The sequence below is a fragment of the Crocodylus siamensis genome, chromosome 3, assembly GCF_052110815.1.
Source record: "Crocodylus siamensis isolate JL-2025a chromosome 3, ASM5211081v1, whole genome shotgun sequence".
NCBI classification, from domain to species: Eukaryota; Metazoa; Chordata; order Crocodylia; family Crocodylidae; genus Crocodylus; species Crocodylus siamensis.
Genome location: NC_143397.1, coordinates 256,389,814 through 256,407,106, shown reverse-complemented (window position 1 = coordinate 256,407,106; position 17,293 = coordinate 256,389,814). Strand labels below are relative to the sequence as shown.

Here is a 17,293-nt window from a genome sequence, read left to right as displayed (position 1 = left end):
AGGATAGGCTTCTGCCCAAGTTTAAGGCAACCATCTTTCCCGCAGCTGATACCTCAAATGCTTGCAAGGATTGTATAAGAGAGGCAAATCCCTCAGGCCCTCTCCTGAAAGCAGTGAAGAACGAGACGATTCCTTGCCAATAATACAAAAGCTGAATTGATTTTTTTTTTTTTTTTTTTTAAGATGAGTGGGTGGCAGTTCTCAAACCTCATTGCCTGCAAAGCTGAGATCACTAAAGATCCTCTGTCAATCTCCCTTTTTCCTTTGAGTTTACTGTCCAAAAAGGAGTGAAACAAGGCCAGGATCATAGCATAGCTGAAGTGTTAGGCTGTGGATTGCAAAGCTGCTGATCTTCATGTTATCCTAGGGGAGGATTTCATGTTTGCACAGCACAACAGAGACACCACAAGACAGTAAGACATATTAGTCTGGGGCGTGTGCAAAGAGTAACCAGAATCTGAAGGATATTTCCTACTAGTGTCTAAGAAGAAGATGGGAAAGAAGCAGTGCAAGAGAGATTCCTGTAGCATAGAAGTAAAGAGGAATTAATCCTCTCTCCTCCTTCAGACATTAGTTGCTTTTGTTTTGAATTTTTCATCAAAATTTCAATTTTTCACTGTTTGACATGGAAACTGTATAACATGAAAAAGAAAGATTTTTTCATCAGCAATTCCAGTTGAACTTTCCAAATCTCTCATTTGCCCTGATTTTTTTTAAACTGGTTCTGTTCTGTCAATGGGCTATAACCAGTGTTCCCTTTAAGCTGTGGGGTGTGTGCGGCCCCACAGGCGCAATAATGTCGCGCTGCCAGGTGCGCCTGCGCAGCCTCACACGCCGCTCAGCTTAGCGGGAACACTGGTTATAACTTAAAGAAGTATAGTAAAAGGAAGTTGGACAGTTGACTCCATCCTTGGAGGTTTTCAAGACCCAGGTAGACAAAGCTGGGATGATATAGTTGGTGCTGGTGCTGCTTTGAGCAGGGGTTGGAGAGGACGTACTCTCCTGAGGTCCCTTCCAGCTCTCATTGCTATGATTCTATGGCATGAGTGATGGCTGTTTCTTAGGACAACATTGTGAATATATCTGTGCAACAGCTTCTTATTTTTACGTGTGTATATCTGCTTGAAATACTGGTGCCCAACCCTCCAGCCCCATGGGCTGGGCATGTTGTGTGGGGTCAGTCTGCATGAGGTTGGCCTGTGGAGTCCCAGCACACTAGCCCGACCCTGAGTGCCCAGATCTACCCACGACCTGGCCGAAATCCACACACCTGGATCTAGGCATGGAGTGAGCCTATGTACCAGCCTGATGGTGCGCCAGCTCAGTCTAGTACGCAGGGCCCCCGTAAGGCGGGGTGTTGGACTCGATAACCTCCGGAGGTCCCTTCCATCTCTACTTCTCTATGATTATCCAGTTCATGGGGTTCCCCACAGGTCTGAAAATTTGGCAGTAGGAGAGTAGCAATTAATGCTGCTGCCCGCCCCTGCTACCGAATTTCTGGACCAGTGGGATTCAGAATGAGACAGTTTTGTGGGATGGATCTGACCATGGGCTGGAGGCTGAGCACCGCTGGGCTACGACCTCTGCGTAAGGGCTAAAACTGACAGGGGGCAAATTCTTTCAGAAGATGACAAAATCCTCCAGCAAGTTGGAAGACCTTCTTTTTTCTCATTTGTAGCGAGTTGGGGAAGTGGATTATGCAACGATTTACATATCAATAACTGAAGGGCATGAACTTCATTGCCCATGTCTGGTTTGGCATCCGTGTCTCTCTTGTATTAGGTGTTAGATCAGAAGACCATTCCTGTCCTTCAGACTTCACATGTGAGTAGCTCTCAGTGAGGAGAAGCTGCTCGGTCATTTGCAATTTGGAGAATAAAAATCTAGAAGCAATTTAAAATAAATCAAATGTTTAATATTCCTAAGCTTTTTTGGTTTAAGTTTTTTCTCTATGCCATTAGACAATTTGTTTCCTTTGTCGCATTTTTGTAATGAGACTATTGTCAAGCGCTAAGAATTTTTTCAGTAAAAACAACCTAATGCATAAGCCAAAGCTAAGTTAAGTAAGGGAAACAGAAAACCTTCCTTGCCAAATAAGAACCTGCAGCTGTGAGCTTTGAGGTTTTTGTAGAGTAGTGAATTTAAAAATCTCCTGGGATATGCCAAACAGTTGTACAGCCTCCCAGTGCTGGTGACGGTTAGGGAAAGGGTATTTCCCGCTCCTCCCCCTTCCCCCCCCTTCTTAAAATAAAATAGAAACTCATATGGTGTGCACACTTTGTTGCCTAATTAGACTAGGACAATAGTGGGGAAAAATGTTGGACAATGATCAAAAAATGTGGATTATGAGCTTGCTGGGAGAAATGTATGTTAATACAGCTTTCATGCTGAATATTATGCACGGTGTGCAATAGTCAGAAAACGCTACAGGTTCCGAGGGGCCCGGCTTGTGTAGCTACGCAGCAGGTATGTAAAAGTAGATGCCTACTGAGGTTGTGGAATTGCTGACTCTACAAAGTGCTAATTGTCCTCCGAGATAGTACCCTACAAAGTGCTCTATACAACCCTCACCCCCACTCCCCAAAAAATCATGGATCACATTACCCACATACATAAAATCAGCAATCCTCCCAAGTGTACCAAGAATGCTGTAATCCATTGGTAGGCCCTCAGATATGCGGGGCCCCTGCAGGACGCGTTGGGAAATTTGGTCGTCACACCAGACGACAAAGCTAACATGTTTAACGATTTCATAGATTTCATAGACATTAGGGCTGGAAGGGACCTCGGGAGATCATCAAGTCCAGCCCCCTGCCCAAAGGGCAGGAAGTCAGCTGGGGTCATAGGATCCCAGCAAGATAAGCATCCAGTTTATTCTTGAAGGTGTTCAATGTAGGCGCTTGAACCACCTCCGATGGCAGACTGTTCCAGACCTTGGGGGCTCAGACAGTAAAGAAATTCTTCCTTATGTCCAGCCTGAAACGGTCCTGCAGGAGTTTATGACCGTTCGACCTCGTCATCCCTTGGGGCGCTCTGGTAAACAAACGTTCCCCCAGATCCTGGTGGTCACCCTTGATAAGCTTATAGGTGGCCATCAGATCACCCCGAGCCTGTGCTTTTCCAGGCTAAAGAGTCCCATGGCTTTCAGCCTGTCATCGTAAGATTTGTTTTCCTGACCTCTGATCATGTGCGTGGCTCTCCTCTGGACTCTCTCAAGCCTCTCCACATCCTTTTTGAATTGTGGAGCTCAAAACTGGACGCAGTACTCCAGCTGCGGCCTCACCAAGGCCGAGTACGAGGGGAGAATGATGTCCCGGGATTTGCTGGAGAAGCATCTATGGATGCATGCCAGCATTTTGGTCGCTTTACTAGCCGCAGCATCGCATTGCAGGCTCATGTTCATCTTGTGGTCAATGATGACCCCAAGTCTCTTTCTTCTGTAGCGCTATGCAACGTAGCACTGCCGAGCCTATAAGGGTGCTGCAGCTTTTTCCTCCCAAGGTGGAGAGCCTTGCATTTTTTGGTGTTAAACACCATCAGGTTCTCGTCTGCCCATTTGCTGAGCTTGTCCAGGTCAGCCTGGATCACCCGCCTATCTTCTGGCATTGATGCTTTGCCCGAAAGTTTGGTGCCATCGGCGAACTTGGCCAGTCCACTCCTGACTCCAATGTCCACATCGTTAATGAAGATGTTGAACAATATGGGTCCCAGGACAGAGCCTTGAGGGACCCCACTGGTCACAGGGCACCATGATGAGTGACTGCCATCAATCACAACCCTCTGGGTCTGACCACGGAGCCAGTTTCCCAGCCAGCGGATCGTGGTGGAGCCAAGGCCACAACTGGCCAGTTTGGCCAAGAGGTGATGGTGGGATACCAGATCAAAGGCTTTTTTGAAGTCAAGATATATAACATCAATCTCTTCTCCCTTGTCCAGGTGACAGGTCACCTGGTCCTAGAAGGAAATGAGATTGGTCAAACAAGACCTACCTGCAACAAACCCGTGCTGGCTATCCCTTAGGATGTTAGCCTGGGCCAGTCCATCAAGGATGGCATCCTTAATAAACTTTGCCTCCATCTTCCTAAGTAGGGACCAGAATAGCCACCTCCCTGCAGGGCCCCCCTCAGGCCCCAGGGGAGGCACACCTGGGCCAAAGGTTAGTGAGGAACTAGTTAGGAACCTTCTGGAGGGACTGGATGTATACAAGTCAGCCGGTCCGGACGATCTCCACTCTAGAGTTCTATGGGAATTGGCCGAGGTCATTGCAGGACCCCCGGCAAGGCTGTACGAGCACTGGTGGTGCTCTGGTGTGGTGCCAGAGGACTGGAAGAGGGCGAACGTGGTTCCCATGTTCAAAAAGGGGAAGAAGGAGGACCCGGGAAACTATAAGCCAGTAAGTCTTACCTCGATCCTAGGCAAGCTGTTTGAGAAAATTGTTCTGGCACACATCCACGAGGGGCCAGCAGGGGACTGCATGCTTAGGGGCAACCAACACGGGTTCATCAGTGTCAGGTCCTGTCAGACCAATCTGGTAGCCTTTTACGATCAGATCACCACATAATTAGATGCAGGGGTAGCTGTAGACATCGTCTTCCTGGACTTCCGGAAGGCTTTCGACACTTTGTCTCACCCCGTTCTCGTTAAGAAACTGGGGGACTGTGGTGTCGACACCCACACGGTCAGATGTGTCGCCAATTGGCTGGAGGGCCGCACCCAGAGGGTGGTGGTGGATGGGTCCTTCTCAACCTGTAGGGATGTGGGCAGTGGGGTCCCCCAGGGCTCGGTCCTCGGGCCCGCACTGCTCAACATCTTCATCAGTGACTTGGATGAGGGGGTAAAAAGCACCTGTTCAAATTTGCTGATGACACGAAGATGTGGGGGGTATAGGCACACTAGAAGGATGCAACAGCCTACAATCAGATCTAGACAGGTTACAAGGGTGGGCAGATGAGAATAGGATGGGATTCAGCACAGACAAGTGCAAGGTGCTGCACCTGGGGAGGAACAACCGGCACCATACCTACAGGCTGGGGACTCCCTTCTCGTCAGAGCAGAGGCGGAAAAGGATCTGGGGGTCATCGTTGACTCCAAGATGAACACGGGCTGGCAGTGTGGGGACGCGGTCAGGAAGGCCAACCGCACCTTGTCATGCATCCACAGATGCATCTCGAGCAGGTCCAGGGAGGTGATCCCCCCCCTCTATGCGGCACTGGTCAGGCCGCAGCTGGAGTACTGTGTCCAGTTCTGGGCGCCGCACTTCAGGAGGGATGTGGTCAGCATGGAGAGGGTCCAGAGGAGGCCACTCGCATGGTCGGGGGCAGCAGGGCAGGCCCTGCGAGGAGAGGCGATGGTACCCGAATCTGTTCAGCCTCCACAAGAGAAGGCTGAGGGGCGTCTAGTAGCCTGTTACAAACTAGTCAGGGGGGACCAGCAGGCATTGGGAGAGCCCCTCTTCCCCCAAGCATGACCAGGAGTGACCAGGAATAATGGTCACAAGCTGGCAGAGGGTAGATTAAAGCTAGACATCAGGTGGTGCGACTTCACGGTCAGGGCAGCTAGGGTCTGGAACCAACTTCCAAGCGAAGTGGTGCTGGCCCCTACCCTGGGGGTGTTTAAGAGGAGGTTAGATGAACATCTTGCCGGGGTCATTTGACCCCAGTACTCTTTCCTGCCATGACAGGGGGTTGGACTTGATGATCTGCTCAGGTCCCTTCCGGCCCTAGAAACTATGAAACTGTGATATCATCGCTGTCTACTCTTAGGAGAGTACGTGTGGCACTCACCTCAACAACCTGAAAATGGCTTTACCGGTAAGGACGCTTCAGCAGAGAAAGGGAATGCATCTTTAAATGAGCCGTATCAATACCCCACAAGAACATACTATAATACAAAATGAAGCCCCGCTCCCTAACACAAGTGCGCATGTGCGTGCACAAATTGGGAATGCATACTTCAAGTTAGGTGACATGAAATTAGGTGGACCTGGAGACACTATGGTGGATAGGGTCAGGATGCAAAATGTCCCAGATCAACTGGAAAAATGATCTGTAATCAATGAGATGAACTTCACCAAGGGCAAGCGCAAAGTCCTGCACTTGGGGGATGGAATAACAGCATGCACAAATACAGACTGGGGAGTGACTGACTTGGTTTTGCAGTACTACAGAGAAGGACCTGGGGTTTATAGTAGACCATACGCTGAATATAAGGCAACACTATGCTCTTGTTGCAAAAAAGGCAAAGAGCATGCTGGGTTATATTAACAAGAGCAGCACTTGCAAATCAAGGGTACTAATTCTTCTACTACGTTTGACGGTGAGGCCTCACCTGGAGTGCTGTGCGTGGTTCTGGGCCCCACGTTTCAAGAAGGATGCGGACAGTTTGGATAGAGTCCAGCCCAGGGCAACAAAAATGATTACAGTCCTGGGAGGCAAGACTTATGAGGAAAGGCTGAAAGAACTAGGGTATCTTTATTTGGAGATTTGCTCATCTGAAGGGGGTTTTGATAATGGTCTTCAAATACCTGAAGGGTGATTAGAAAGAGAATAGAGATGGGCTTTTCTCTGTGGCTGGAGTAGACAGGATTAGGAGCAACAGCCTCAAGCTGCAGCAGGGGAAATTTAAGTTGGAGATGAGGAGGAACTTTCTGACCCTAAGAGTGGTCAAGCACTGTAACAGGCTGCATGGAAGAGTTGTGACATCTCCATCCTTGGGAGTTTTCAAGAGCAGGTTGGACAGACGCTTAGCTGAGATGGTTTAGTCAGGAATGATCCTGCCTTGAGTAAGGGGTTGGATTAGATCAGCATTGGGCAAAATGCTAGTTGACTCTATCCGGGCTGCAGGTGGGTGGTGTGGGCTCCAGCTCCAGTGACACCACAGGGGTTGCTGGGTGGAAGCAGCTCTGCCTATCCAGCTCCTTGAAGCAGGTCAGGGTGAGCCGTGTTTTGGGCCCTGGTGCCCCTGCTTGGGCTGGGTTGGACTGGGACTGGTGGTACCTGCAGCTAGGGAGGCTGTGATAGTGCCAAGGGTACCTGCAGGGAGGCTGCCCTGAATGCCCAGAGCCTGAGCTGGAAATGCTTATCAAAGGAGAGGGAGGGAGACACTGAATACCGAATATTCAACAAAGAATGGACTTCTAAGTATTTTTTACCATGTGGGTGGAAAAGCTGTGTGCTTAATTTGGAAAGAAAGTGTAGCAGTGTTCAGAAAATAGTTTGAATTGGCATTTAGAGAGCAAGTATGAATCCAAGTATAAGAATTTGTCTGTGCTGAAGAAAAAGCAAAGGAAGTTTAGGAACAGCAATCCATTCCCTGAAGGAGAATTTATAAAGTTTGCCTATGCCATGATTTTGTGTCCAGAGAAGAAAATGTGGTTCAAGAACTTCTGGTTGTTAAGGCGAACTGCTGTGAGATGTGTCGAGTACGTCTTTGTCTCTGAGAACTGGGATGTGCAGTTGAAAAAGTAAAGGTTTCTCATATTTGGGTTGGCACTGGATGAGGGTCAAAGACAGTTCAGTTTTTGATTTTCATTCAAGGTATCACCCAAAATGTGGAGCTCACAGAAGAATTGGCATCAGTGTGGTCAATGAAAGATATGACAACTGGAAAAGGTGTATTGGAGGCAGTAAATCAATGCATGCCCAAATTAGGAGTGGAATGGAAAAAAAAATGGTGCGTGTGACCATGGATGGAAGCTCAAATCTGACAGGCAAACGTATTGAATTGCTGAGAAGAATTCAGGACCAAGTCAAAGAAACAAATCCAGGACAGATAATATTTTTCTACATTACATTATTCATCAAGAGGCCCTCTGTGAAAGGGTTCTTAAGCTAAGCACCGTTGTGGCTGCACTTAAGAAAGTGGTCAGCTACGTCCAAGCGAGAGCGTTAAACCACAGGCAATTTGTAACTCTGCTTGAGGAATCAGAATCTGATCACGCATGTTCTGCGTCATACCAATGTCAGATAGCTTCGTTTAGCACTCTGATTTTGCATTCACTGTTGATCTCATGGATCACAAGGATAAACTGAATTCAAGGCTACACAGGAAGGGGCTTATGAATGACATTTCTATGTCAAGTCGTTTATGATGAAGTTGTTCCTTTTCTCCCCTTAGATCGGAAGCAACGAGTTCGCCCATTTTCCTGTGTTGTGGCAGATTAATGTTTGTGATCAAAACCTGAAAAAAAAATGCACATTGTCACCACTCAACTTCCATGCTGAATATTTTCGCTGATTTGAGGATTTTTGAATGATAGAAAATGACCTGTCTTTGGTCTCCTCACCTTTCACGTTTGATGCTGATAGCGCTCCACGTGACCTCCAACTCGAGCTCATTGACCTGCAGTGTGTTGTATTGCTTGCGGAGCAATTCAAATCAGTGCCACTTCATAGGTTTTACACCTCTCTTAATGAACAGAGCTTGCCAGAGATCAAGGCTTATGTCCAGAAGATGCTTGTGCTCTTTGGATCAACATACATATGCGAGCAGACATTTTCTGTGATAAAATTAATTAAATCAAAACATAAATCTTCGATGAGCAATGACCACTCTGCTCTGCACTGCAAGAACAGAGATTGTGCTTTACTTCGATTCTCTGGTTAATACACATCAGAGGCTTCATTCTTCCCATTGACTGAGTTTCTTTGTTTTTCTTTAAACTGATTTTCTATAGACAAGAGCAAGATTTTATTTTGAACTGTTATGCAATCGTCTCTCTATACATTACTCAAAAAACCCCATAAATCCAGGCAAACATTTTCTTAAATAACATTAAAATATGTTATAGCAGATGTTTGATTTTTAGCATATTTTTTTAAATCTATAATTTGTTAAAATTATATCTTCATTAATTTTATGTGTACCGTCCTCAACAGCTCACCAGAACACATTAAGTGGCCCCCCAGCTGAAATAATTACCAATCTCTAGACTAGATGATTTTGTGAAGAAAGTACATGTGGAAGGACCTATGACTCTGCCCCTGGTTATAACGTACCATCTCTCACTGGGACCTAGAAGAAGTGCCATCAAACAATTACAGCTTATACTCAAAGAGAATCAGACTTGATGAGAAATATATTCCCGCTTGCTCCTGGCTTTCAAACAGCCTTGAAACCTCACGAAACTCCCCAGACACCAGCAGACGCCAAATGGGATACCACCCTGTATTATCAATGGATGGGATACATCAGCAGAGGCATTAGGTGCAAGCCCTGGGGGTGACAGTGCCTCTACTCGACACTGGTTAGGCCACATCTGAAGTATTGCATGCAGTTCTGGGCTCTGCATTTTTTAAAAGATGTGGAGAAATTAGAGAGGGGCCAACAATCAAGGGCTTGGAAAGTAAGTCGTATGAGGAGACACTGAAGAAGCTAGGCACGTTCAGCTTGTGTAAAAGGCGCTTAAGAGGGGCTGTCATAGCAGTCTTCAAATACTTGAAGGACTGCTGTAAAGAAGAGGGGCAGGACTTTTTCTTTCTTTCTGTGGAGAGGAGGGTGTAGATCAATGGCTTGAAGTTGCAGCTAAGTAAGTTTAGATCGGATATCCGGAAAAAATTTAGATCGGATATCCGGAAAAAATTTAGATCGGATATCTGGAAAAAAACCCTTCACTGTTAGAATAGCGAGGCAGGGGATTTTGTGACTCTTAACAGACGCAAACGTGTCAACGCATCACCACTTCCACCCATAATGAAACCATCGTGGAGCTGGCCCATGTCCTCTCTCCCTCTGTCACAACCTCTTCAATTACAGACTGATGTAGCTTTCTTCCATTGTTCCCGGGTGGAGAATCTTGCTTTTCTTCAGGCCACCAATTTGCCAAATTTACGGTGAGGAAGGAATTTTCCCCTCATGATCAGATTGTCCAAGACTAGGATTTTTGTAGCAGGGGACATAACTCTTTTATTGGGATCTTATGAGCCATCTATTAAGAGTTTGCTCCTGATCTTTGCAGTGGCGGGGCATTGGAAATGCCCTTGTCTCCCTTGCTTTTACCTGCGGCACCTTATATAGCACTCATGGTGTGTGGAAGTTTGCTCCCTGCCGTTGTGGGCCGTGGTTGACCTGGTGGGTCATGGTTTGAAGTGGTGGTTTGCAAGAGTCCTTTGGCTTATGATAGTCTGTGAACACTGGGGGGGGAAGGGGGGAGGAAGCCCCTTCCAGTGCTACATCCCTATGTTGTCATGTCTAGATAATAGGTTAGGAAAACATGTTCTGACACTACACTGATGAGTGTTGGGGATATACCGATCGATCGCAAAATTGACACACTATAAGAGATTATTGTCTAAATTCGGCAGGCAGTGATGTGGCTCAAAAGAGAAACGACTGAAATCAAGGGGGAAGGGAGTAATGCCCATGGACTAAAGTGCTCTTTACAAAAAAGATCAAATAATGTATTTGGTTGCCTAATTCCCAAGAACAGCGGGACGACAGCTGGACAGGAGCTAGAGGAGCTGACACGCGAAGCGGAGGCGATAAACAATTCTCTGGTTAAAAACGGAGCGCAACTTGGATTTGCTTTTTCAGGGCAGAGTTGCTCTTCAATCCATGCAGGATGGGAGAGGGAGAAATCGTCCTTTTTTTTCCCTTCATAATTAATTTTGAAGCCAAATAGCTTTCCACAGCTGTCACACGGCTACATCAAATGTGGCAGCGTTGTAACAGAGTTTAAACATACAATGGCGTTGTGTGCATATTCGTAGGCGAGGTGGCCTTTGCGGCAAACGCGGATCTGTTTGTTCACTTCTGTTCTGACTGATCAGGAGGGTATTCCTTTTTTAATTCTACCTGCTCCCACTTTTGTAGCGAGGATGGAAAAAGCAGGAGGAAAGAAAAGAGCCGTCGTGTAGATCAGACGGTTGGAATAGGAACAGCGATGAGTGTTGCTGGCAGAGTAACACCCTTCCTTCTTCCGGCAGAAATCTGCGGGGCAGAAGTGCTCAGATAGCTTTTGCTTGGCTCTGCAGAGTAACGTCTCTCTTTTTTTGTGACTGTTCATGCTTCTTGTAGCTTTATCCCTCCTTTTTTCTAGTTGCTACTGTTCCGAGGAAATGTTTTGTTTTGGCTTTATTAAATCAATAAGTGTAATCTCTGAGTGGATAAGATTGCTTGCTTGGTTCGATGGCAGTGTAAATATATCCCTGGACCCAGATTTATAAAGTCACAAGCGACAAAACAGTCTTTTAACATGGCTGGCGATAGAGGAGGGAAGGAGCTATGGAGTCCTGCTGGATGGGACCCCAGGGACCTGTGCCCGACTCTTGTGGCAAGAAACTTGGGACTTCTTGGTGCCAAAAAACCCATGTAGTCTTTCTTCATTTCATTCAACAGGACTGCTGCAAACAGGCGAGCAAGGGGAAGGTGATTTGTAGTTCCTCCGCTCAAATACACAGCTGTTTCTAGGCAGGAGGGAATGAAATGCAAGATAAGGGAAGAATAATGGCCAAGATAAAAGGATTTAGTAGTCTTCTCTACAGAGACTTCCAGATAATATCACGAGCTCTGTAGGTCTGTTGACCAGAGGGAGTTCAGGAACATCCTAGACCCTGTTGCTGAAGTTGGGTTTTGGAGCCATTTGCAAAGTAAGCGCTCTCCAAACGTACACAATGCGAGCCTAGATGACTTGGCGTCTAAGACTGGAGCACAGCACACGGTTGGCTCTGGTGGCACTCAGAGATAACCTCCTCATGGCCACGAATAAGGAGGCACTATGGTGGGTCCAGTTGCACATCTCCTGTAGAGCTCAGAGCAGTGATGGGTGGCAGCTCCTCTGGAGAAGCCCGCATCTTGCCTCCTATGTCTTCCCAGTGTTTCAGTGAGACCGGCAGAAGGAGCAGAGAAAACCAGTGGGATTAAGCTTCTAGTGATATGCTGAAGACTACAAGCTGATGCAACCCCTGCCATTACTATTTTATCAGGGATATCTGCAGGAAACAGCTCTTGGACAAGGAGCAGCTGGCTGAACCCACAGAAGAACTAAATGAGGCTTCCTAGAAAGGGGTAAGGCTTTAAAACTGGCTAAAATGCCTCTGTTTTCTACTGATAGTTCCCTGCCCTCTTCATAAAACTTTGAGGGCCTTTTGACTCCTTACTAAAATTAGGTAACCTGATGGCACCTGTTTCCAAAATGCCGCCTTTTACCTCCAGCTTGTTAGGAAAGCTTGTCGTCCCAGTGGATGAGTATCCCTCGTCTCCCACACACATTTTTTACCCCCAGGCTGGGTGGCGGTACACTTTCTGTCTGAAGCAGCATGTGAATATGGTGCACAGGCTCCAGCTGGTACAAAATGCAGGTGCCCATCCTCTGCACTTAAGTTGTGACAAGTGCATCAGGCCTGTGCTGAAATGTCTCTGCTGGATTCCCATCTACTTTGGGTACCAATGTAAGGCCGTGTTCCTGATTGATTCATGGATCAAGCCCCAACTGCTTCAAAGGCTGACTTCCAGTCTATGGGACATGTGAGACCTGGAGGCAAAGCCACATTATATGGGGCCAGTCTGAACATAAAACAGTCTTCCTCTGAGATCGTACAAGCCCAGAATTGGATTATGTTTCTGCAAAATGTTGCAAGGGAGTTCTCTTTGTAAAAGTGACTCTTCTGCGACTTACACCCCAGAAAGTCCCTACCAACCATCCTCTTCCCATGCAACTCTCACCACACCCCCGGCCCCCCAAAACTCCTATCCGAGAGCTTTAGCTGTAGAAAGGAAGGAATTGCAAGATAATCCAAAGCCTTAGCTGTTTATATTGATTTTGTATCAGAGTTATTCATACAGTATGGTGACAGCTGGCAATGATATTATACATCGATATAGATACGTCTCATGCATAGGAGTGAACAAAGAGAGCTCCTCCGCCCGAAATTGTCCTGTGCAGCTCAGCCTGGATGGGCCCTTCTTGGATTGTCCTTCACTGCACTTCATTGCTGCATTCACTTGCATTAAATGCAACTCAAGATATTTGCATGTGGATGCGAGCTAACTTGAGTGCAGCATTTGCTTGAAGCTGCTAACAGATCCTGCACAGCCTGGCTCTGGCGTGGAAGGGTTTAGTCCTGCCGGGAAGGCATACCCAGCAACACATTGTGTTGTCACGTATTCCCGTGAGACAGGATCACTTTCCAATTTTGAACCCATTTACAGCGCTGCAGACCTGACTCTATTCAGGTGCGACAGTGGGCAGAATTTAAGACTCGCAGCTTCTCTTCACCTAGCTCGGCTGCAGTTACAAGACTTACAGTGAGATTAGGTTCACCAGTAGCCATGTTGATGTCTAGCAGCGAGCTCCTGGACTAGCACGTGGTAACCACCTCCAGGGAGAGGTGCGTCATCTTCTCTAAGCAGCCAGCGTCTGCCAGGTCTTTTGCAGCATGCTGGCTCTGCTACTTTAGACACCTGCCTCCCGACAGGTCTTTAAGTTTGCCTGATGGCTGTGAAACTGTTGCTTGTCGACTCCGGGATCTTTTCTGTTCTTTTTCATCCTGCAAAATACCCTATCTGTTGCTATTGCATTAGCTGTTTGCTAAGCATAGTCTGAAGATGCATATTAAGAAAACAAACACAGAACTCTAATCAGTTTTTAAACACTGGAGTTCATTACAAGCCTCATCCATGCTGTGAGAGAAAGCTGTCCTTAGCAGGTAGTGGATTAGGGTAGCTGTTCTGCATGGATACCTTCACTGGAGATTTGTATTAACCCTTAGCTGTTGGGCATCAACAGCATCTGCTCTGCTGCTGTGTTTCGGTTGAGTCCATCTCACAAGACGGATTCCTCTCCTGTTTCTGCAGCACGCAGGAGCTGCGTTTAGCCCTGTCATTACGGGGGCATGTTTTTTTGTTCTCCAGCTGTAGAAGAGCATTGGTCTGAGTGGGGCTGGGGGAACTCAGAGGGGCTGGAGTGATGATGCTTTGAACCGTAGGGTCTACAATTTAGAGCGTGCACCAAGGGAGGGAGAGGGAGAGAAGCATCTGGTATGCCAGAGGACGTGTTCCTAGCCTGGTGCTCAGCTGAAACGACATGCTGCAATTCTGCACCTGGGTATAAACTGATTGCTTGCATGAGTCAGGAAGGATTGTCTGCCTCCTACACTTCCCTCCGGCTCCTTGACAGGTGTGGGGTGGTGTGTTTTTGTTTTTCTTATTTTCTTCTTGTGTATCACGACTTGGCCACTGCCAGGCTCTAATCAGTTATATAAGTGACGTATGGAAGAGCTTCCTTAAAACTCGAGGATGGTGAAGGAAGGAAACAGAAAGGGTTCTGAGTTGAAAACCTGCCACCAGGTGACTTATCTGAGATGCACTGTCACACTTAAGGTGTAATTTTGTGTCTTGGACAGTTATTACACTTGGAAAGGAGATCCTTCATAACATTTCTGTACACCTGGCTAAGCATGCCAGCCAGAGGTAGCAAAGAAAGATGGAGTTAGGGGTCAGGGTGGGCTTAACATAGTAATCTGTGTTGCATTATCACATCCAGCTGGGAGGGGTGGGAGAGAGAGGATGGGAGGGGCGATGTAAGAGAGAGGTTGGTCCTGAAGCTGAGAGCTTAAGAGGAAGAGTGGGGAAGCCTGGGCTCTGCTGTCCCTGCCTTGGTCAGGGGAACGACTTTGTGGTTAGGGGAGCAGCTTTATTTTGCATTGCTTTGTGCATTTGATTTGTTCCAACTATGTCCTGAAGGAAACATGAGAATAGCACTGAGCCTTTCCTGGGCTTGTTAAAGAGCCTGTCAGATACAGGTGGGTGATTGGGGCCTTCTGGTAAGAAGCTCAACCAGTGTTGCAGCAATGGGATTTCTGCCTGATCCTGCAGCTCCACCTTGGAGCTCCCTCCTGGATCTCGAATCTGCAGACCTGAGCCCTGCCCTTAATGCCGTGACCCTGATGGCATGCTGTCATTACCAATTAGGGCTCCTGAGAACAGCGTCTGTCTCCAGTGAGCTTGGTATTATTGAATGACAGTTACTGTTTAAAATATTCAGTTTACAGTGATTTTTTTAAAGTTTGATTAAATACCATATTTATTTTAATACAGGTTTCCCTCGCTTTATGCTGTGTATGCCTTCCCGGAAAACAGTGCATAACTTGAATTCCCATAAAGGGAACCCACTTTACAGTGTAACAAATAGGGATATGTTCCAAGACCTTGACTGTACTGACCCCCAGACCTACTTCTACCACTTTTACAAGACCATTTTGGTACTCACCAGAAGCAAAAAGTACACAGAAGCACAGCTGCAGCTCCAAAAGCATGGGCGTCAGCTGCCCTGAGCAGCGGCTGTGGGTGCTGCTGCTGGGTGGCTTCATGGCTCAGCTCCTGGGGCACTGCGCTGATGGGGCTGGACCAGATTGGGCTGCAGGAACTGGCGCTGAAGCCTGGCCTGGGCACCATCACCCAGCACAGCCCCCCCAAATCATTTTTCCTTCCCCCCCTCATGGCATCACACTCCCACAATGCACCACACAAAGCAGATGGCTACGGGCTTCCACCACACCATTCACATAAGAGTTAATTTACCTCGCATATAGCGAATTTTTGGTATAAAAAGGGTCATTTCATAAATGTGAATTTGCACATACAGAACCCTCATAAAGCAAGGGACACCTGGACAAGATGGGTTTCCCCCCCCAACTCAGCATGGGGGGGAAAAGCCCCTTATTTTACAAATATATAAGTAAACCTTATTAAATACATTGTCTGTCATTCAGCTGTTGCCAAAAGCAGCATGTGCTCAGTAATGGAAGCCACCTATGAAGCTGATTAAATATAGCTAACACAGAACATGACTGTAAAATGGGGCAACCATACTAGCCATGAGGGTAGGTTAGTGCATTCCATCTGAATGAGACGTATGGCAGTTCCCATTTTCCTCAGTGTCCCCAAGTGCCAACTCTCAAGTCATGGTGAGCCACTATATGGAGTACATTTTGACTTCCTCTTCACTCCCACAGCTGAGCTGCACCTTTCTTTCCCATTTCCAGTGATTCCTGTTTATTCACCAGCCTTGAATGTCTGGCAGACCTCACCAAACAGAGGTCGTAAGCAATTCACTCAGAATCCCTTTGTCACCCCTTCTCTCAGCCTGCCACATATCATTAGTGTGGCCCCATCCTCCATGAGGCGAACTGGAGGAGGTTGCCCTGAACCGTTTTTGCGTATAAATTTTTGGAGGGTCCTAAGACATGAACCAGGTGTTCTTGTCACCAGTCAAGAGGGGGGGCTAATTAGCACATGGATTCTTTATGAGGGCGGATATCTGGAGTACACACATGTACTGAGCAGTGCTGAACTGTGGGGTCACCTTGGCTTGAAGTGCTTTTGACTGTGCTGGAGCCTAGCCTAGTGAACTATCTAGTAAACCATGAGCCTTTTGGCTTTGGACTAATACCATGCATATTTTGTATTATATGCAAGTACGTACAAAAGTGTTGCTTAGAGGTGTGTTTTTGGAGTACCTGTACTAAAACTTGCAGCAGTTTCGAAAAAAGGCAAAATGCATCAATTCTGGATGAATTGAGTTTGTGGGTATTTATATGCAGATTACTACAGGTATACTTATTTCAAGGTCAGCATTTTCCAATTTGCCTCTCATTTCCATGTGCTCAAGGAAAGTAGGGTCTGATGGTAAGGGGGGTGGGGGGGTCAGGAAAGGGGCTGCAGGGGGAAGAAGTTGTCAGGGGGCAGAAGACAAAAGGCACTGTGGCAGAAGGCCACCTTTGTTTCTCCCCAAAAACTCTGGTCTGTGATAATTTGATTAGGATGGGCCCAGCAGACATACCTTTACCCTATCTCTTTGGGTAACCTGAGGTGGATACATTCATGAGGGAGGGGGGAAACCTGCTCCCTCTGCCTACGTGACTGGTATCACATACCTGGATGAGGGGCTTGCTCCCTGGTGGGCTAGAGTCTGCCCAGCAACTAGTGATGTATTTCAAATTGGTTGGCTGATAGCCAACAGGTGTTGGCCTCCATTGGACCAGGTGAATTGGGTCACAAGGGCTATATAAGGTAAGGACTGCCCAGGAGCATGGGGCAGCAGCCATGAGGGACACTCAGAGAGAGAGAAGAGCTGTACCATCTGAAACTTGCTCTCTCTCTCAAAACTCATGATCAAGGAACTACCTGCCTCCAGAGGGAATCTCCAACTGCCTCTGGATGATACTTGTGAGTAAGCTACCTGAGATCTAACAGGATATATAGCTTGCAGTAACTTAGATGCATGACCACAGGCTACCCAGCCAGGAGAGTTTGCTCTATGGGATTTCTCTGATATTGCTGTACCCTGTACCCTATT

The 17,293-nt window shown here is 47.2% G+C and overlaps 1 protein-coding gene across 8 annotated transcripts in view; it reads left to right on the top strand.

Moving 5' to 3' along the window:
• The window catches only part of TSNARE1 (t-SNARE domain containing 1), a 791,067-nt gene that overhangs the window by 92,843 nt on the left and 680,931 nt on the right, over positions 1–17,293 (top strand). The window contains exon 3 of one of the 8 annotated variants that reach the window (XM_090040740.1): positions 11,922–12,003. The exons of the other annotated variants lie outside the window; for them this stretch is intronic. The gene's annotated coding sequence lies outside the window, so the exon portion shown is untranslated. The remainder of the gene's footprint in view (positions 1–11,921; positions 12,004–17,293) is intronic. 8 annotated transcript variants of the gene reach the window in all.